The sequence below is a fragment of the Aedes albopictus genome, chromosome 3, assembly GCF_035046485.1.
Source record: "Aedes albopictus strain Foshan chromosome 3, AalbF5, whole genome shotgun sequence".
Classification (NCBI taxonomy): domain Eukaryota; kingdom Metazoa; phylum Arthropoda; class Insecta; order Diptera; family Culicidae; genus Aedes; species Aedes albopictus.
Window position 1 is genome coordinate 406,741,463 of NC_085138.1, and position 21,846 is coordinate 406,763,308.

The 21,846-nt window shown below is 40.5% G+C and overlaps 1 protein-coding gene and 1 long non-coding RNA gene across 2 annotated transcripts in view; both read left to right on the forward strand.

The window, feature by feature from the left end:
- The window catches only part of LOC134291020 (uncharacterized), a 68,613-nt gene that overhangs the window by 13,022 nt on the left and 33,745 nt on the right, over positions 1 to 21,846 (forward strand). The gene's annotated exons all lie outside the window — the stretch shown is intronic.
- LOC134291976 (uncharacterized) lies at positions 4,893 to 10,454 on the forward strand. Its single transcript, XR_009999392.1, has 2 exons — positions 4,893 to 6,556; positions 10,110 to 10,454. It is a non-coding gene; the product is annotated as an uncharacterized LOC134291976 (long non-coding RNA).

The following is a 21,846-nucleotide window of genomic DNA, read 5'->3' on the forward strand; positions in this document are numbered from 1 at the left end:
TCCAAGATATATCATTTTGAGCTGTTTTTTTTTTGTTATTCGAAATATTTGCTCCTGCGATTCATTCAGTGACTCCTCCAAAAATTCCTATAGGAATACTTCTACCGATTCTTCCAGAATTCATCCAGGCATTCCTGATGATGGGTATACGCTATAAATTTCTGCAGAAACTCTTCCAGCAATTCCTCCTATGATGTCTCTAAAAATTCTTACTATGATACTTCTTGAAATTCTTCTAGAGATTCCTCAAGAAATTTCTATTGCGATTCCTTAAGGAATTCCTGGTGGGATTATGCAAGTCAAACTTTCTGGGATCCTTCCTGAAGTTCTTCCGGTGATTCTTTCAGGGGTTCTTCCAGCAATTCCCAATGGGATTCCTCCCAAAGCTCCTATTGGCCTATCTCCGGGAAGTCTAGCTGGGATTTCTCAGGCACTTCCTGCTGCGATTCTTCCAGCAATTTTTCTTAGAACTCCTCCAGAAGTTCTAACCGTGGTACCTTTAGGAATTCTACTAGGGGTTCCTCTAAAGATTTCTCCAAGCATTCTTGCTGGGATTCTTACTGGGATTTTTCCAAAAAATCACTTCGGCAATTCTTCTAGGGATTTCTTCAAGAATTTTTCCAGAACTTCTTCCTGAGATTTTATCCAGGGGTTCTCCCACAATTTCCTCATGGGATTTCTCCAGGAACTCCTATTGGCTTTCTTCTAGGAATTCCAGCTGGGATTCCTCAAGCAATTTCTATTAGGAATCCTCTAGATATTCTAACTGTGGTACTTCCTGGAATACTTCTACACACTTAAAACAGAATGCCGTGATCGGCTGTGCAAATCTCGGTTAAATTTCATTTTCTGAATCTCGGCTAAACATTTGACGTTTGAAGTTTGGTGCCAGCGGCACCCATAGGTGCTGCTATGAATAAAGTTGATTTTTTGCCGATATTTCAGTTAAATTTCGAATCTTGGCAAAAGAATGAAAATTAGCCGAGCTCAACCAAGTGTGTAGGGATTTCTCCCGGTATACTTACTTGCTGCAATGCTTTCGGGAAATCTTCCTTCGATTTCTCCAGAAATGACTCCTACGATTTCATCTGCGAATTTCCAAGGAGAGTTGTAGGTATTCTTCTAAGTATTTATTCAAGAAATTTTTCTTAGAATTTCCCCGGTATGCTTGATGGGGTTTCTCTAATAATTCCAGTAGAGATTTTTCCAGCAATTCTTCTAAAAATTCCTTCAAGAATCTTTCATGGATTATTCCAGAAGTTCCTCCGGAGATTCTTCCAAAAACATATTTAGATATTTTATCCAGTAATTCCAGTTGTAATCGGACAGCGATTCCAGCTATTCTTGCTAGGACTCCTCCACATATTTTAACTGTAATACTTCTCAAATTCTGTTCTAGAACTTTCTCCTGTTTTTTTTTTTTGCTAGGATCTTTCCAGGCAATTTTTCTAGAATTCTTGCAAAAATCCTTCGGTTACTCTTCCAAACATTTTTACAAAGACTTATCTAGGATTTCTTCCAGAGATTTTATCCAAAGATTCCTGCAGAAACTTCTCTTGACCTTCCTCCTTGTATTCCTCAAACATTTCCTCCTAGGATTCTTCTAGCAATTGCTCCTCCCGAAACTTTAATTGTGATACCTTCAGCAATCCTTCTCGTAATTCTTATAGAAATTTATTTTGGCATTCTTGCTGAAATTCTTCCAGGGAATCCTCCTGAGGTTCTTTCAAAAATTGCTCCAGCGATTCCTTCAGGGCCTTCTTTATGGATTCCTCCAGAATATCTCTAACGGTTCTCTCAGGGACTTCTCTAGGTATTCCTCCAGGTATTTCTTCAAGGATTTCTTTCTTTGGATTCCATCAGCCATTCCTGATGTGGCTGCTCTAGAAATTCCTGTATAGTTTCCTCCAGCAATTCCTCCTAGGATTTCTGCTGAAATTTCTATAATGATACATCCCAGAATCCTTCTAAGAATTTCTCCAGAGATTTTTTTTTTCCATAGTAGAGGAAAGTGTGTTGCAAGCTACGGTGCATTCGTCATCATGCGTGGTTACTTCTAAGTCATTCATGGATCCCTCAAGATTAATAAAATATCGAGTAGGTAGAAAATTACTCTGTCAGATGCGCTAATTCTCATCATATCAGATGGAAAATAGCCAATAATTACAAATATTCCAACTTACCTTTTGCCAATGACTCATTAGACGAAAGCAAAAAGATGTAGACTATCAATAAACAGGAAATCGACTAATAACGCAAAATTTCACGTTTCAGTGGAGCCTCGTAGCCGTGCGGTTAGGGTCACCAAGCTTATAATCGCACCATGCTATGGGGTGAGGGTTCGATTCCCGCTTCGGGCGTTGAAACTTTTCGTGAGAATAGTTTCTTCCCCGTTTCCACTGGTGCATGCTCCGTTGTCCGTTGTCTAATGTTAAGTTTAAAAACAGTCTGTACAGCCGAAAGCTGAAGACGTTGTCCGTGTCTTTTAAAAAATTTCACGTTTCAATCTTATTCCACTTACGACTTTTTTACTTACTTACTTACGACACATTTTTTCTTGTTTTGGGTATGACGAAGGTAATCGAATCAAAGCAGCAGCAAGCCGAATTGTTCTCCATTACTTATCATCGTTCTACTCAATAGAACTTTGAGAACACATGATTTGATTTGGGTTTCGAAGAATTTGACCGACTTTTCGAATACACAATTGTTTGTGACGGGAATTAAATTCATGTTGCGCCCAAAATAGACGTAGACTAGATGGAAATAGAATTCAAGGGACAATTATTAATTCTTATTATTTTAAGGAAATGGTGGATGTTTTACAATGTGCTTTTACTTGATATGAAAGCTAATTTATGAATTATTAATTGATACGAAACAGGTCATGAGGCATTGGATGAGAAGCAAGAATACAATCATTATTGGTCGGTGCTAAGTATGACGGGAATTAGATAAAAACTCTATTTGAGTATTTGAGGGACATTTTTGGTAAAATTTTCAGTGTTGACAAATTCAGAGCTGACAAAAACAGAACATACCTGTTAGGTTGTTCTAATAAAGTCGCTATCTCTGTTCAAAACAGGTTTTAGTTGAGATCTTGGTTGAGATCTGTTTTAGTTTTTAATGAAACATCCAAGAACAATGCCGGCTCAAGTGCAGGTGGATTTCGTCCAATGTTGCCACCCGTCACTGTTTCTTCTATCATGCCCTATCTGCACGACAACGACCGTTGCTAGGCAACCGTGGTTTCCAATTTTAGAGGTCGCTATTTTCGCAATCAATCCACACAGTCAAAAAAAGCTCGCAATTTGATTCCCTTCACTTTGCGTGACAACCGGCGACCAGCTTGCTCGAACCTTACCACCACCATCTAATCAGCAAAAATGATAATTGCCCACATTGTTCGCGCTCTTTTTTAAAGACACAGTTCTGAATTTGAGATTGAAACCCCCGCAGAAACCGAACAAAAAAGACTAATTAAAACCATTCAAGGAAACTTTCATTATATCGATTTAATCGCCATAATGAACGGTGGTCGCAAAAATTGCCGTAATTTTCAGGGTCGCCTTCGGATATCGGTCGAGCTGAGCTGCTCGTGCACCGGCGGTCAGGCCAGGCCACCTTCGAAAAAATCCAAACACGCGAACCAGCGAAGCATGCTTTATTTACCGTTTTTTGTTTTCAGCTTTCTCCTCCGCTGTCACTTGCTTCGTGTTTTACGAGTTTTTCGGTTTATTTTAATTATTTACATTTATCACTCGCTGTTTACCCCCTTTTGCTGTATCAAGCCCGAGTTGCTTTAGCAATTATGCATTTTTTTTCACGATTTGCTGATCAAGTGCGTTTTGAAGGTTGTTGCTTCGTTGCTGTGTAAAGTTTAAACCTCCAATCAGTTTTTTTGTCCAAAGACGAAAACTTGTTGACAGCAGGTGCGATCGTAGTAGTCAATGACTTGTCCGCTGCTCCTGAAATCAGCGCGCAGCGTAGACTTGTGGCAGGAAATTGTCCCAATTTGCGGCATCCCGTATATGATCGGGGTGTGCTTCGTTAATACAGTAACCAAAGCAGAAACTATTAGTAGCAACTTCTCCATAGTGTTTTTTCTGGGATTTCTCCATTTCGGAAGAAGAAAAATAAAAAGCGTCACAAAGTCAAGAAAATGAACATTTTTTCTGCTTCTCTCTACTGCATCCAATATTCGCGTTGATGACCGGACGGGTGTTAATATTCAACAGCCTAATCATCATTATCATCAAACGAACGGGAATCGAAGAAAGTGAGCAGCCCCTTTATTCAGACCTCTTTGCATGCATGCGAATTCATTACCTGGTGGTAGACCCCTCGACCCACGCTGCTGGCACCACTACAGCAAGCGTGACGTTTGTCATTTGAATACCCCGCGGTTGCTGCGATCACCCTAGTCTCAACTACGCTCGAAGATAAAAAAAAAAAGTGAGGAGAAATGAAGCAAACATAAGAACACTGCTGCTAGCTGTAGAAATGCATCCATGACGAGAGTGAAATTTGGGTCAACCGTGCATGACGATGGTGATGACGATGAAGAAACATATTTTTTTGCCTTCCGTCATGCGCCAGTCTTTGTTCGGATGCAATTGATGCATTGTGTTGAGATGAATCGAAGAAAAAGGGAAAATCTGTAGTTTGGTTGGATTTATTGTAACAACTGTTACTTTGGCGGGTCGGAAGGACCACGCCTAGCGAGCGAGACTCTTAGGGTCGGCACTTTTCGCTGGTCAAGAACCCAAGTAAAACACACTTTTAGCTTTTTACTTTTTATTATTTTTTCAACTTACTGTGGGGTGTGTGGCGTGTCGGTGTGAGGTGTGTCGTTGCGGCCGGCCGGAAGTGGAGCACTGGGGGGGTTTCTGCGGGTATCCTGGGCGTTCGGTGGACCAACGGGCTTGGACGGGATGACGGGGTGCGCGGCACAACCTTCGCGCTTGATCTGACCACCGGGGTGGCGTGGTGGCTGATGTCCAGGGGTCTCAACGGGGAATGCCGAGGACTTCGGGCGTTCACGGGGCTTTCTGGGCGTCAGAGGGTCCTCAACGCCAGACGGAACTTCGGGCTGTCCGGGAGGGCCACTAACCGAACGGAAGGGCGTTGTTCGGGCCTCCTAGGCGGCGGACGGGATGCCTTACAGGTGTTCACGGGCCACGGGTGGCCACTACCAGGCTGAATAGGCCTATGATAATGGGTCCTGAGAAAGTGGGGTTATAGGCGAGGTTCTCACAGGGCTACTGGGCGTAACGTTGACGGAATCACCAGCTAATTATTTAGTGGTTCATACCTGATTCAATAATCACTTCACTCGAATCAAAATTCAACTTTCCGATTGACTTATGGATATTTCCAACGGTTAATTTGACTATACTGAATTTGGCGCTAAGACGAACTATTTGCCTCGAGAGGTCACAACGGAAAGACTTTGCTCTTCGCTTGGTTCGACCCAGTAGCCTGTCCCTCTTGCCTTCTTCCCATTTTCCCTTTTAATTTCCCTTTTTGACGTGGATTGTGTCATGGCAGCTCTTCCCCTTTTTGGCTCATTTTGTGTATGTGTTGTGTTAGGACTGTTCAGTGTAGGGTGATTGTGTGTTAACAAATTTTGTTCTGCTTTATTCATTATCCTTTTATAACATTTACTAACATACAATATAATTTACTAACAAAAAAACACATAATAGAATATCAATTTACTAACAATTTACTCTAACTATATCAACAAATACTAACAAAATTTATTCTTAAGAACTAATAAACATAGTTAGCGTTTCTCAACGGTAACACCACCTCCCATCTCCCTCTAAAATTAATTGTATAATTTATTATCAATTAATTTTCATAAAGTTTACATAACGAAATAGCATATCAGGTTTGAGTTGCAACTTTCATGCATTCGATTTTCCCAAAAACAGACATTGTCGCGTGTATTCACCAGATAGTTCATTCCCTACATGCTCGGAATGCTATCTTTACCGCTTCTAATACCCGATTCTGTTACTTGGCCTTTTTATCTTCCAAATTACCCAAAACAGTGAAGTTTTGTGAAAGATTACCAACACAATCTTTGTTCGTGTGAAATATCATGATGCAAATCTACCGAATGGATGCTATTTATTGTTGTTTTGATTTTAATGTGCATTTTTGGATGGATTTCTTAGGACTTGGTATTACGGAGCTGTTATTTGGAGTCATAGTGCAGACTTAACGCGTTAAAAAAATCTGCAAACTGCGGAGAAGAATTTGGTCACTACTAGTCATAATTCATTGGACAGTTCTATTCTTCGCACACAAGCCACAATTCCTCATAACAACAGACTATTGACGAGATGATATTCTTCTTTTATCGAACAGAGATGGACCTACAACAAAAAACATGTACCTACATTCATCTACATCAACTTCACACTCGCTCTAACAATTTTAGCTCTTCACATATACAATACGATCATGATCTTGAACAATACTTTCGACCAACGCGGACATGGTGAGGACGGCCGAATTTCTACGCTCCTGAATTTCGTGGATCTGTGTAAGGATATTACCTGAATACCGGACTAATTAGTGGAGAATATTGTGCGAATTATTCGAGAGTACCGGGCTTAATATCCGCGGCAGAAAATATTCCCAAATTCTTGCCGTTTTCGTCGGTTAGCTCATATGAGCTAGTGCCTCTTCGCGAAACAATGATGGCGGGCACGTATGCGGGACCAAGTTTAGAATTGTAATGGTCTCCCGCCGAAGACTGGGTGAAATTTCTTTTGTATACCCGCTGACCAACCTGATACACAGGTGCAGGTTTCTGGTAGCGAAGGTTATACGCTCTTGAACTGCGATCATGAGCCTTTTCCAAGTGTTTACGAACGAGATTGTAAACAGTGTCATTGACTCTTAATCGTTGTGCATCTCGGGCCGAATCAGAAAGCACAGATGTATCTGCATCTCTCCTATGCTCTTCGCCAGTAGTGACGATTTCGTGGCCAAATATTACGCGATATGGGGTGAAATTCGTGGACGAATGGAAAGTGTTGTTTATCGTGTGCTCAATTTCGGAGATCTTTGTATCCCATTGGCGCTGATCGGATTTTACATAAGTGCGAATGCATGCATTTATGCTCCGATTTAGTCGCTCAACAGGGTTTGCCTGTGAGTGATGACGTGAGTTGGCCCAATGTTTCACTCCATATTTGCTCAAAAAGTTTTTGAAGTCGTGGCTTAGAAAACTTGTGGCATTATCAGTGATGATAATTTCGGGAACAGAATAACGCCTAAACCATTGTTCCTCGAGAATTTTTATGATCAGTTCCGTCGAAATTTTTCTGACGGGGACTAATACTGTCCATTTGGAAAACAGATCCAGAAGTACGAATAGGTGCATGTTTCCAGCTTTCGATCGGGGTAAAGACTGGATAAAGTCGACTGCTACGATTTGAAAGGGCTTTGTCGCTAACCGTGGATTCCCCATCGACGGATGCTGTGACACGGAACTGGGCTTGCATTCCTTGCATACCTGGCATTTTCCTACATACTTTTTGGCCGACTCGGCCAGTTTTGGCCAAAAATATCTAGTCCTGAGGCGCTCAAGTAATTTTTCATAGCCGATGTGAAGTGACTCATCATGCTCGAGCTGAAGCACTCGCTCTCTATCGCTTTCAGGGATGCAGAGCTTCCATTCATGGCGATAGTCGAGCACTTCAGTTTTGTTGGGAACCAGCTTAAACAGTTTTTGGTTCTCGATTTTAAAGTCTAGATGATCATCAGGTGAAGTCTCTACCTGCTTGTATAAGTTGGCATACCATGCGTCTCCATCGGAAAGGACCTCGGTTATTTCTACGGAGCGGGAAAGCGCGTCTGGGATGACGTTGTCCTTTCCGCGTCTATGCCGTATCTCCATATCGTAACCCTGCAATTCAATGCTCCATCTACTCAATCTGGAGGACGTACGCCACTTACCCTTCATGATGTGAGTTAGGGCAGAAGCATCCGTGACAACGGTAAAATGGGTCCCTTCTATGTACGGGCGGAATTTTTCAATGGCGCTTAAGACCGCCAACCCTTCTTTTTCTGAAGCTGCGTAAGCTTTTTGGGCAGGTGACAGTTTTTGAGAAAAGTATGCAATTATTTTCTCACCATCTTCATGCTGCTGTGTCAGGATTGCAGCGATAGCGCTATCGCTAGCATCCGATTGGATTTGGAAGGGAAGGGTAAAATTAGGGTTTGCTAATACGGGAGAGGCGATCAAACTTTCCTTCAGCTGTAAGAAAGCTTGCTCTGCTCTCGGGTTCCAAGTCAGAGATTTCGGTTTTTTCTTTAAGAGATCGGTGAGAGGCGCAGACAACTCACTGAACCCAGAAATAAACCGTCTATAATAATTAGTCATCCCGAGAAACCTGCGCAATGACTTGAGAGATGCCGGTCTCTCGTAATTTACAATGGCCTCTATTCGATCGGGGTTTGGCTTCAGGCCCTCGGGGGAGAGAATGTATCCCAGGTAGGGTAATTCTCTCACACAAAATCGCGATTTGTCGAGATTGATTGACAGATTTGCTGCCTTCAACCGACGAGCTACTTCGGTAAGGGTTTGGATGTGTGCTTCAAATGTGTCGTTTACCACGACAATGTCATCGAGGTAGACGAACACATTTGGTTCCAGTTCACCATACCCCAGGACGTCATCCATTAGCCGAGCCAGTGTCGCTGGACTATTGACTAGACCAAATGGGAGCCTGGTGAACTGGAACAATCCTCTCCCTAACACCGCGAAGGCAGTATATTTGCGAGAATCTGGGTGCAATGGTATTTGCAAGAAAGCTTTGGTTAAGTCGATGGTAGTCAAATACTTGCTTGCCCCCAATCTGCTCAATATTCTGTCTTGGTGTGGGAGAGGATAAGCGTCGCGTTTTGTCCTCTCATTAAGGCGTCTCGCATCTAAACACAACCGTACTTCCCCAGTTGGTTTGATAACTGGAACGGTGCTCTGTGACCATTCACTTTTGCTCGGCTCAATGACCTGCTGTTGTAGCATTTTATCGAGCTCTAGATTGATGCGCTTTTGCATTTCAGGTGACGTTGGATATGGGTTAATTCTGATTGGAGCCGATTTTTTGAATTCATCCTTGAGCTCAATCTTGTGAGTTGCAAGTGGAGTAACATCCAAAATTTGCCCCTCAATTGCAATTTTGAATTTGAGTTTTACTTCCTCTAACTGTGCCTTTTGTGTCTCGCTCAAAGTTCCCTCGTCCTTCTCACTTTCCTGCCATTCCATTTCCTCAATCCTTAAATTTTCCTCCAACTCCTTTTCCCTTCTTCGAGACTCTCGACTCAGGACAATTGGCTGAATCTGGAAGGCTCGCCAAAAGTCATTGAAGCCTAGAATTAATCTACGCTTAAGTTTGGGCGCCACGAGAGTCTTGACAATTCGATTTTCGTTGTTAAACGTGATTGGGAGATACACAAACCCCTCAACGTCGACTTTAGACCCTGATGCAGTTTCTACATGCACATCTGATGGAAATATTTTCAGCTTTAATAGTTTAATTAGCTTTTTACACCCTGCTCCTAACACCGAGCAGTGAGCACCACTGTCTAACAAGCCAACAATTTCTCTACCTAGTACACTCACTTTCACAAACGGTCGCGTGTCTCCATCGACCCGAACGAAAAGCTCGTTCACGGTGGACACGGGAGAGTAATCATTCTCAGAGACCGTCTCAAAACCGCTCATCGAAAGTTCTTCTGAGGTCTGACAATTTTGTGAAGGGTTTTGGCGACTTCCTTCAGCTTGCCTCCTCAAGCTGAATCCGCCTCGTTTTTTTGGCACACAGGACAAGCTGGGGTCATAACATCTCCGAATCCGCAAATTCTACAGAATTTGCCTTTCGGTTTGGGACAATCTGCATAATGATGTCCACTGGTCCTACAATTGTAGCAAACTCCAATCGGTGGCCGTCGATATTTCTCAGCCATCTGTATCAACGTGCCTTTCGAGGAGCCTTCGACTGGGTCGACTGGCTTCTCTCCCGACTTCTCCCCTAAATTTGTCGTCTCTGTTAATGTTTTGGTTTTCTCTGTTGAATCATTTTTAGGTTTGCTTCGGGTAAAAACTCGCGATGCCGCATTCGGATTTTGAGAGTTACCTTTGGACTTCGACGACTCTGATGCTACAACTTCGTGGAGCTGAGCGCTTCTACCACGAGCTGAATTTTCGTGCGGTCTATGGAACATGGTCCAGTTATTCTCGTCAATGATCCGTCCATACTTCTTCAGTTTGGACAGCGACCTGACTCCGGCACCAGTCATGGCGTTCTTATATTCGAAACGGAGATTACGCCAGATGATGTTAAATTTCCTGCGCTCAGAAATCGACCGAGTCATCGAGTGAAAAATCTTCATAATGTCGTGAAAAAAATCAGTAAATTTTTCCCCTCTTGCTTGTCGTCTTTCGGTAGCTTGTACCTCAAGCTGGAAATCTAAATCGGGGGGTAAAAACTCCCGTTTGAGTTCCCTTTTCAACTCATGCCAATTCCGAAACTCTCTGTTTTCTACTCCCTCAATAAACCAGTCTTTCGCGCGACCTGTAAAAAGGTGAATTGCGCTCCTAAAAAGTTCCTTCTCAGAGATGTCCTCAGAAATACATCTCATTTTCACCTCTTTCAAGAACTCTGTTAGCTTTCTACCTTGATCTTTTCCATCATATTTTAATCTCCACTCCGCAACAGGTATTCTCTTAATATCCAAATTTCTCCTACTTCCCCTCCTCCCTCTTCTCTTTTTATCCTCACTGCTCGAATCTGAACTACTACCTGAATCTGAACTGTAATACTCGGAGCTTTCTGTAACCGATGTCGTACTAGAAGTAGTCGAGAAGCTCGGCTTACGATGTCGTCTTTTCTTCTCTCGCTTGGATGACTTATTTCCTTTTTTCCCTGATTTGCTCTGCTTTTTCGACTTACGAGCAACCCTCTCTCTACTTTCCTCGGAACTATCCCGTTTGTAAATCGCGCTGTGACTATCGGAATCGTGATAATCACCTACCTTCCTCTCCACCTTCCTACCATCTCCTATATCAGTTTTCGTTTCTTCTGGCTCTAAGCATTTCACCGATTTTTTCTCTACCGGCTCTGGCTCCTTTTTAATACGGTCATTCAGACTAATCAAAACCTTTTCTAATCTCTTTTTCTTTTCCATCGTATCTCGCGCTTCCTTCATCCTTCGTTCCTCTTCCGCAATATGTTTCTCTCGCATCTGCCTTTGCTGTTCGGTAGTCTGTTGAACGAACGTTTTGAAAACCGCGATAAGCTCTAACGGATTTTCCTTTTTACCTTCCTCGTATTCCGAAAGAACTTTTAAAATTTCTTCCGACCTCTTTACTGACTCATTCATCTCTTTCTTTTTCGATTCTAGCAACTGGTGTGCTGCTCCTGCCTGCTCTAATTCTTCTTCTACCTCTTTTGCTGATACCGCTGTCTCATTCAAAACCTCTATTTCGCTTCTAACCTCTTCTAACACGTTATTCAAATCAGATTCCAGTCTTTCGGAATCTTCTGAATGAGTACCACTATCAGTCACTTCCGGGAAAAATCGCTTGAATAGGTCCGCGGCTTGACGACCTATTTTTCCAATTTCGTTTCTAAAATTTTTCGCGCCTACAGCCTTAGACAAAATATAATTCCGAACTCGATAATGAACCAATCGCGTTTTTAGTTTTTGACGCTGTCTGGCATCTGTTCTAGGATTTTCTAGCAAACCACCTATGACCGTTAATTTAGAACCAATAGTGACTAATTCTTCATCAACATTTTGCCACGGCTGAGAAAAGGCAAACGTTTTTGATTCTCTTTCACCCTTCAATCTATCTTTGAGCTTCCTTCGCTTGATACTCTCGTGTTCATCGAAGTGAAACAAAATGTTCCTGATTAGTAGCTCATATTCTACCTCATCAACCGAAAGATGGGATACATCCATACAGGTGTACATTGTTTGGAGATCCATTGTTCTCTTGAATGGCCGCTATTCAAAGAATAAAAGCTGGCTATTGTGATAATGATCGTTTTATTCATGCACAATACCGATCACAAAATAGTCACACAATTCAATGAAACATTCACTTTTCAGGCTTTTTCAGTTGAATCAAGACCCATTAACAAAATAATTTGAATTAAAAATCGAATCGTTTCTAGTTTTCGCTATCTGGTGGGAACACTGCAACACTGTGAGCTTCTGCGAGCGTGCGCGCACTAGTAATATGGTATCTAGAAACTTTTCACTTTACGGGTGGGAACAAATTCGTGCTACCGGCTTGAAATCACTAGCTTTGCAAATCAAATTCTAAAGAAATCTATTGTTCTAATTGGATAACCTACTTTTTATGCAATCACGCGTTTTTCGTGAAATTTACTAATTTGATAACCTATTTTTTCTGCATTCACTTGAATTCTTGACCTGGGCTATTTTAGTTGGGCGCCAATTGTTACTTTGGCGGGTCGGAAGGACCACGCCTAGCGAGCGAGACTCTTAGGGTCGGCACTTTTCGCTGGTCAAGAACCCAAGTAAAACACACTTTTAGCTTTTTACTTTTTATTATTTTTTCAACTTACTGTGGGGTGTGTGGCGTGTCGGTGTGAGGTGTGTCGTTGCGGCCGGCCGGAAGTGGAGCACTGGGGGGGTTTCTGCGGGTATCCTGGGCGTTCGGTGGACCAACGGGCTTGGACGGGATGACGGGGTGCGCGGCACAACCTTCGCGCTTGATCTGACCACCGGGGTGGCGTGGTGGCTGATGTCCAGGGGTCTCAACGGGGAATGCCGAGGACTTCGGGCGTTCACGGGGCTTTCTGGGCGTCAGAGGGTCCTCAACGCCAGACGGAACTTCGGGCTGTCCGGGAGGGCCACTAACCGAACGGAAGGGCGTTGTTCGGGCCTCCTAGGCGGCGGACGGGATGCCTTACAGGTGTTCACGGGCCACGGGTGGCCACTACCAGGCTGAATAGGCCTATGATAATGGGTCCTGAGAAAGTGGGGTTATAGGCGAGGTTCTCACAGGGCTACTGGGCGTAACGTTGACGGAATCACCAGCTAATTATTTAGTGGTTCATACCTGATTCAATAATCACTTCACTCGAATCAAAATTCAACTTTCCGATTGACTTATGGATATTTCCAACGGTTAATTTGACTATACTGAATTTGGCGCTAAGACGAACTATTTGCCTCGAGAGGTCACAACGGAAAGACTTTGCTCTTCGCTTGGTTCGACCCAGTAGCCTGTCCCTCTTGCCTTCTTCCCATTTTCCCTTTTAATTTCCCTTTTTGACGTGGATTGTGTCATGGCAGCTCTTCCCCTTTTTGGCTCATTTTGTGTATGTGTTGTGTTAGGACTGTTCAGTGTAGGGTGATTGTGTGTTAACAAATTTTGTTCTGCTTTATTCATTATCCTTTTATAACATTTACTAACATACAATATAATTTACTAACAAAAAAACACATAATAGAATATCAATTTACTAACAATTTACTCTAACTATATCAACAAATACTAACAAAATTTATTCTTAAGATGAGATGCAAGTTCTATTGAAGCTGTGAATCAGCTACTGTTTTGAAAAAAATACTTCGAAGGTGATACTGCTTTCACCTTTTGATAGAAGGTGACAATAGAAGGTAGAAGGTTTCACATATAATGAACATTCAAACAGAAGATGTCAGACCAAATTGATTATTATTAAACAGACAAAATACAAATGTATTCAAAATGGCATGCCATGAAATTTTTATTTTAGTCAGATAAATTTCCAATCATGCATGAGAGACTAGGCCCATCATAGTGCTGCTTCCACCTTTCAATCACCTCACGTTCGTTCTTATCCTTGTTGATTGCGGAACGCGTCACGAAGCCGTTGCGGTATGCGTTGGATGCGAAATCTCAAATGTCATTTGGAGACACAACAGTGATATTCCAGGTCAGCCAAACTACCTTCAGGTCTACACTCGTAACAACAGACATATCTGCTATACTGAGTAACGTTGAATATTTGTCCGTGGTAACTGGACCAATCTCAAGGCTACGTTTTATATTATAAACCTTTAGGACATTCAGGTTCGTCCAAACTGTTCTATAATGAAGTCCTTCAAATCTACAAGAAAACCTTTATGCGTTTTTGCCATAAATAATAGCATAGCATAATCCGCTGAGATCCGTAAAGCTCTTGAAATCTCAAATGTCATTTAGAGACACTATGGAAATGTTCCCGGTCAGCCAAACTATCTTTGAGTTCAGAACTTCAGGTCTACAATCGTAACATCAGCTTTATCTGACATACTGAGTAACGTTGCATAATAAATCGCGGTGACTGGACCAACCTGAAGTCTACTATATATTATTATGAACCTTTGGGACATTCAGGGTCATCCAAACTATCCTGAAGATTAGCTCTTGATAGTAACAGTTGTTATTCTTACAATGACCTTTAACCCTTTCGGGACGACTTTTTTCTACACATATTTTGGGAATGAATTTATATTTTTCCAATGGTATACATTAAAATACTTAGGGAAACAATGATATATTATGTTAAATATTTTTTTCGGGATGTTCTAGGTCATCCAAACTGTCCTGGAGTTGTAATACTGGAAGATTCAAATAAATACATTAATTTAAAACATACATTTTATGCAGAACAGGTTTGATAAGACTCATTGAGTCAAGACAACTATTTTTGACCGATTCAAAAATATTTCAGATATCGACGACACTCCAAATTGTCCCGAAATAAGATTACTTGATCTACCAGATCAACAAACGTTTCAAAGATGTTATATCGTATCAAAACATTTCCAAGTAGACCCTCTCAGTCAAAATACTAACTTTTACTACTGCGTCAACGGATTACAGGTATTCTAGATCCTCCAAAAAGTTAATTGATTTGGACCATTTAATCTACCGAATCAACCAAGACTTAAATTGTGTCTTTTTGTTATGAAATATATCCAAGTAGATCCTCTAAACCAGTAAGCCAGTGGTTAAGGCTATGGATTGCCAATCCGGGACGGCGGGTTCAATTCCCGTTCCAGTTGGGAAACTTTTCTCGACTCCCTGGGCATAGTGTATCATTGAACTTGCCTCACAAATGTACAAATTCATGCAATGGCAGGCAAAGACAGCCCTTCAATTAATAACTGTGGAAGTGCTCAAAGAACACTAAGTTGAAGCGAGGCAGGCCAAGTCCCAGTGGGGACGTCGAGTCATAATGAAGAAGAAGATGAAGATCCTCTAATAAAAATATTACCTTCAGTTACTTTTTCACTGCATTAGAAATATACCAGGTCATCCAAAATGTACGTGAATTTTGATTCATTCAGCCAAGGCTACCCCTTGACAAGATCTCAAGCATATTCCTAAAGTATGATATTTATTTGTTATTCTATTCTATTCACACCGAATAGTTTTCCCAGTAACCATTTCATTTATGGACTTCTGCGTTTATGGACTTCTGAGAGTTTATGCTAAAGTGCTTACTCTCACAGACAATTTGACGTTTGAGCGGAGCGGCACCGCTCAAACGTCAAATTCTTCTGTGAGAGTAAGCAGGCCAGCATAAATTCGTGCAGAAATCCATTGGGCACTGCATGCCATGGTTACTATGAGTCCTTGACGATTCGTGGTCTTGGAACTTAGGAAAAAAAAATGTTTGGCTTTCATGGATAGCGTGATTGAATTCGAAATGTGTGATTCACCCGCGTGAAAGTGTGTGCTAATTTACGACTTGCTAGTGGGATTCTGGAGAAAATGAGAATTATGAGATTCCAATGAAACTGTTGAGCGTTCCGAGGGAAAATGCTGACTGACATTTTGAAAGGTATTTCGCTGGGGTTTTGGGGGTGAGGACTTCAAAAAGGTTGCAGTTAGATCTACGATAAGACCCTTTAGCCTGATACGATTGCGATTCACAGTCTACGGTAAGTGGAATTCACCTTGGACTTCCATGCAAATCCTGTTGAAAACCTTGTGAACTCTGAAAGACATACTGGGTACCAACTTTGATATGTCATTGAGGAAAATTCGGAGGGTATTGAATGGCAATTCCGGTGAGAGTTTCTTATAGAAATTGAATGAAAATGGAAGAAATCTGATAAGAACCAGATCAATATTGGACGAGATTTTTTGTGGGTTCCGGCGTGTTTTAACAATGCCAATGATTAAAGATACTTGTGATGAATTTGATTTGAGGTTCTTCAGTGATTCCTCCAGGTATTCATACGGGATTGCTTCAGAGATTCTTTCCAGGATTTGTTTAGGTATTCCCTACGAGATTCCTCCAGGAGCTCCGAAAAACTTCAAAGATTTGTTTCCGAAATTTCTCAAAGAGTTGCTTCTGAGATTCCTCGAGAAGTTCCTAAATACATTCCTTTGAACATTTTTTCTATAATTCCTCTCTTTGGAATATTTTCAGATTCCGAGGCGAATCAGCCTAGGGCTGAAAGCCTCGTTAATGAAGCTAATAATAATAACTATAACATTTTCAGATTTTTTTTCATTTGAGGTTCCCAGAAACAATTCCCAGATAGAACTGTTAGCGAGACATTTGTAGGAACATCAGAAGGAACCCCTGGAGGAACTCCTACTAAGTAGTTCTATAAAAACTCTTGAATTGTGTGATAAATCCCACAAGGATTAAGAACATCTAGGAGAATTGCAAAATAATCTTCTGGAAGAATTCCATAAGAATCTGCAGAAAGTGAAAAAAGGAGTTATTTCTGATATGAGTTAATGTACGAATCCTGAAAGGAGTTCCTGGAGGAACGGTTGAAGAAGTTCTTGAAGGTATCCCGCAAGATTTTTTTGGTTGAATCCCAGAAAGGTTACCCGGATGAAACGCTGAATGAATTCCTAGAGAAATTTCAGATGGACCTCCCGGAGGAACATCTTAGAGATTTTGGAGGAATCCAGAAGGAACTCCGGAAGAAGTTCCTGAAGGAATCCTGGAAAGGATTCCTGAAGGAATCTTGATAGTAATTGGATGAAATTTCAACTGGAACTCCTTGGCATATTGATTATTTTTGCACTGTAGTCTTATACAAACTGACTGACTGACTGACTGCCGAGCTAATAATACAATCAATGTTGTTGAGTTCTCGAAATAAATTCTTGAAGGAATTTCGGAAAGACCTTCTTAATTAATTCCTGAAGAAATCCCGGTTGAAATTCCTGTAGGAATTCCAGAAAGAGACTTTCAGCCCTTGGCTGGTTCATCTCTCCACAATAATCTCAGAACAAAATGCCCGAGGCACCCCAGAAGGTTTTGTGAGAAGATCCGATGAAGGCCCTTCTGGAGGAATGCTATTGAGACGTCCTGGAGGCATCCCGGAAGATTTTCCCGGAGTAATGACGATGTCCTACAGAAAGAAACTTCTAGAGGAATTCCAGAAGGTATGCCTAGTTTTTCTCAGAAAGGAGTTTCTCCTGCAGAAACCCAGAAAGATCTCCAGAAGGAATCCCAGAAGCATCTCCTAGAATAACCACAGAAGAAACACCTAGAGGAATCTAGGAAGGATTTTCATGATGAATCTTATAAATAATTCTTGGAGTAATCCCAGAAACAACTTCTAGGAGAAATTTTGCATGAATTCTGGGAGGGATTGGATTTACAGAAGAAAATCCTGGAGAAACCCTGGCATTCTTCAAGAAGTTCCTTCTTCGATTTCTTCAGGAGCTCCGTCTGCAGTTTCTGCAGAATCCTCTTAAATACCTTCGGAAGATGATTCTGGAATTCTCTCAGATGTTCCTAATGTAAATACTCCAGGTATTTATTTCAGAATTCCGTTAGGTGTTTTTCTATGGAACTCTTTATGAAGTCACTCCAGATGATCCGAAAATAATTCTTTGTTTTATGAAGTTCTCACATTTGAGTAAATTCTTAAACAGCAATCTTTCTTGAGAAATGCCTCTAAAAACTTCTTGAATTATTAATTCAGCATTTGTTTTATAAGGCATTCCTCCAAAAGTTTCTTCTGAGTTTTCCCAAATAGTGGTGCCAATATTTCTATCTGGAAACGCATTCCAGGAATCCTAGATTTTTTTAAAGGAATCTTCCTTGAACTTCTAAAGGCATCTCAGAAGAAACTCCTGGAAGAATCTCGGAATGAATTCTTTGAAGAACCTTGCGAAGCTTTTATGGAGGAATCTCGGAAAAACTACCTGGATGATTCGAGGAACCCTGGAAGAATCCCGGTAGATGGAGAAATCCGGGAAGGAATCTTTGAAGGAATCCCGTTTCAGGGAATCTCAGAGGAAACTGCTGAAGTCATCTTGAATAAAACCCATAAATATCTTGAGTTATTCCGTAATCACAGTCTAAATTCCTATGAGGTTCTGCGACATTTTCCGAAACGATTTCGATAAGGTTCCCGGAATTATTTGGAAAAAAATCCTTCAGGGTTTACTCCAAGAATCCCTTTCAGAATATTATTATTAAATCTAACTAGTACATTCTTTCTCCACCGGAATACCTCCTACCATAATAACCGGATTCTCAACGTAACTTCCCTCTATAATCAATCCCAATTCCATCAAATCATATCCGAATACACATAAGAATCCCACCATGAACTCCTTTAGCGTCTTCCAATCCCAGCAAAATTCTTACTACCGTAGACTGAACCGCAATCGTATCAGGCTTCGATCCTACGATTCCAAAGGGATTGATAACTGCTATCCCATTGGAAGTCCTCCCTAAAATCCTAGTGAACCGCATACACTGAAGTTTTTTTTACTCGGTTTTTATACGCGGTACCGCGTAAAAAACCGCGTTATTTCAAAACCCGTCGTAAAAAAACGAGTTTTTTCAAAAACACGCGCAAAATAGTCATGATCACATCTAACGTGACTTGACTTTTTTACGTTTTTTTTTTTAAATAACGAGTTTTTTTTTTCGACGTTTTTTGAAATAACGCGTTTTTTACGCGTTTTGGAAAGTAAAAAAACTTCAGTGTAATTCACATTTTCCCCAGAATCTCACCAGCAAGTAATAAATTAGCAAACTTTTTCACACGGATGAACCATACATTTTGAATTAAATCACGCTTTCCATCAAATCCTACGAAATTTTATATGTATACATATTTATAAACATGTCCGATCATGGGAAGGACTTAGCTTATCTGAAATATTTATCGAGCACTTGACACTGAAGAAGTCACAGACGAAATAGGCCTATCTGTCCGAAGATAAGCACATTTTTTCTAGTTTTTCTTTAAATAGTTATTCATTTTTATTTTTTTTATTGCAAGAGTGAAGTTGTTTAGATATAAAAGTCTGAAGTGAGACTCGATTTTTTGAATAATATTCAATTGTAAAGCAAAAAGGCATGAAAATATTGAATAAATATATTTTTGCTACTCTGTCCTATAATATCTATTTTTATACTTGCCTTTTTGGTATCGTAACGGCCTACTTTTCTGCACTAATTCAAAGAGTTGCATTATGGTTCATAATGCAACTCATTTGGGTTGCATTATGAATCATAATGCGATTGTTTGATTGGAAACCAAAGTTTCCAAGGCTAGAGCTTGAAATATTGTGACGATTGTGACGGTTATAGCACGGCTTGCTTGATTCAAATTTCGTAGGATGGAACACGTGGGCGCTCTCATTCAGCCATGGGGAAGCACGATGGTACTGTTTAAATGAATTAGATTCTATCGTTTTTTTGTCATTGCAATAAAATTTGTATTCAACTCGTTGTAAAAATCATCATTTTGCAACTCGTTACATAAATAACTATTTCTCAATGTCTATGAAAACAAGTCAACTCACTATATCAAGCTGGATGCTGCTTGGTGCATTATTACTGATTAATAATTGAGCTCTACCTTCAGTAGAATAGTGATACATAGCGACTAAAATATTAACGCGTACTGAAACGGCAAAAACTAGCAATAGTCCATATCTCATAAAAACTTTGATGAAAATTTCCCAAGTCTTTGATAACAGAGATGTTCCTTCTTTTTATCATCTGCACGAAAAACTACTGAAAAATTATCATAGAATTCCCAGTAATTCAACAAAAACCAGAATTTTTATTGCTTCGCCCATACAAAGTGTTAGGCGATTTTGATCAAAGTTATTGCTAATTTTTAATTTTTAATTGTGCGATAATATAGCTGCCGATACATAGCCTTGCAATACATTAAAACATTCATGAAAGTGTGCGTGTTAAGTATGTGGAAAGTTATGTAGAATTTATGTAGAGTTATGTGGAAATAGGTTGTCATTGATGTTTGACTATAACCACTTCATTTACCTAATGTTCTTTATACATTGTATAATGTTATATTTTTCCTGCAATGTACAATGGTTTTTGAAAGTTATGTCAAAAACCGATAATGATTTTATTGAAAAATAAAAAAGATATCGTACAAGCAAGATGCCCGTTTTATGAATTGAACTACCTATCCTTGGTAAACTGTTTGTTTGGCCAGTAGGATATTTTTCTTGAACTCTAGAATGATCTGAAGAACCAAGAATATTCAAAATATCAGAAAGCATGGTGGAAACATTATATGCAGACTCACAAAATCTGATTGGGCAAGTTGTATTGTTAAAAAAAACTCAGCTGATCTAATAGATCATTGGACCAATGTTTCAGCAATAGCTGATATAATATTGATGGGTGCAGAAACCTCGCAAATTTCAAATAATAGATAATAATCTGGGACGGGACCCGCCACATATCAGTCTTCTTCTTCTTCTTATGGTTCTACGTTCCCACTGGAACTTGGCCTGCCTCTATCTAACTCAGTATTCTTTGAGCACTTCACAGTTATTAATTGTAGCGCTTTCTTTGCCAGCCATTGCATGAATTAGTATACTGTGAGGCAAGCACAATGAGTCGAGAAGATTTTCCCGACTGGAACGGGAATCGAACCCGCCGTCTCCCGATTGGCGATCCATAGCCTTATCCACTAGGCTAACTGGAGACCCTAGTTATCCGTGCAAGTACGAAACCATTTGTCTGTCAGAAAAGACCTCTTCTGATAGATCGATTTGAAAAAAAAAGTAGCGTTGCGTCCCGTTACGTTAGTTTATAATAAAGCTATTTATTGTTAAGTTTGCCGTGTTGTTAGCTACTGGTTTTTAAATCTCGTTTTGCTGAAAGTTGATAACCATCAACATTTAGCATATTCTGTGCTGTTTTTATTCCGACCTTGACGTAGAGAAATTCACTCATCGAAGCTAAAAAAATAGTCAACAAGTTCGATGGATTTGCGTATGAATATTATTGGCAACACTGAAGTAACACCCGTATGAACTCTATTGAAACTAATAGGAGGGCTTGTACCAGCCAGCTGTCATGTCCCGTTCGAGATAATAATCAACACTGATTTATAGATGCTTAATGGGTATCTATCATTGTTAAGAGCATCTCCGAAGTTGGTCTTATAGATCATATGACCTGATCTTTCGGACGATTTTTTTGGGGCCTAGAACTTCTATATAAGAAAAAAAATATAATCTGTAGTGCTGCGTTCAACCCTAGTCGTCGTGCATTGAGACCATTTTAATCCAGTCATTCACGCTGCCCGTACACTACGCCAGCGAGATGTGCATTATCTAATGCATAAATAGGGTTAAACTCACTAAATGGTTGCACATATCTGTGATATAAAATAAAGGAACTATCACAGACTTGGTTGACCTGAAGTTCTGTATGATAATGAATGACTTGGAATATCTGACTCACATCAAAATCAAAATCATGAATGGTAGATCTTGCTTTGTAGAACCAGCATGGCTATGTCTCGCTTGCCGCGAAAATTTATGAAACTTGT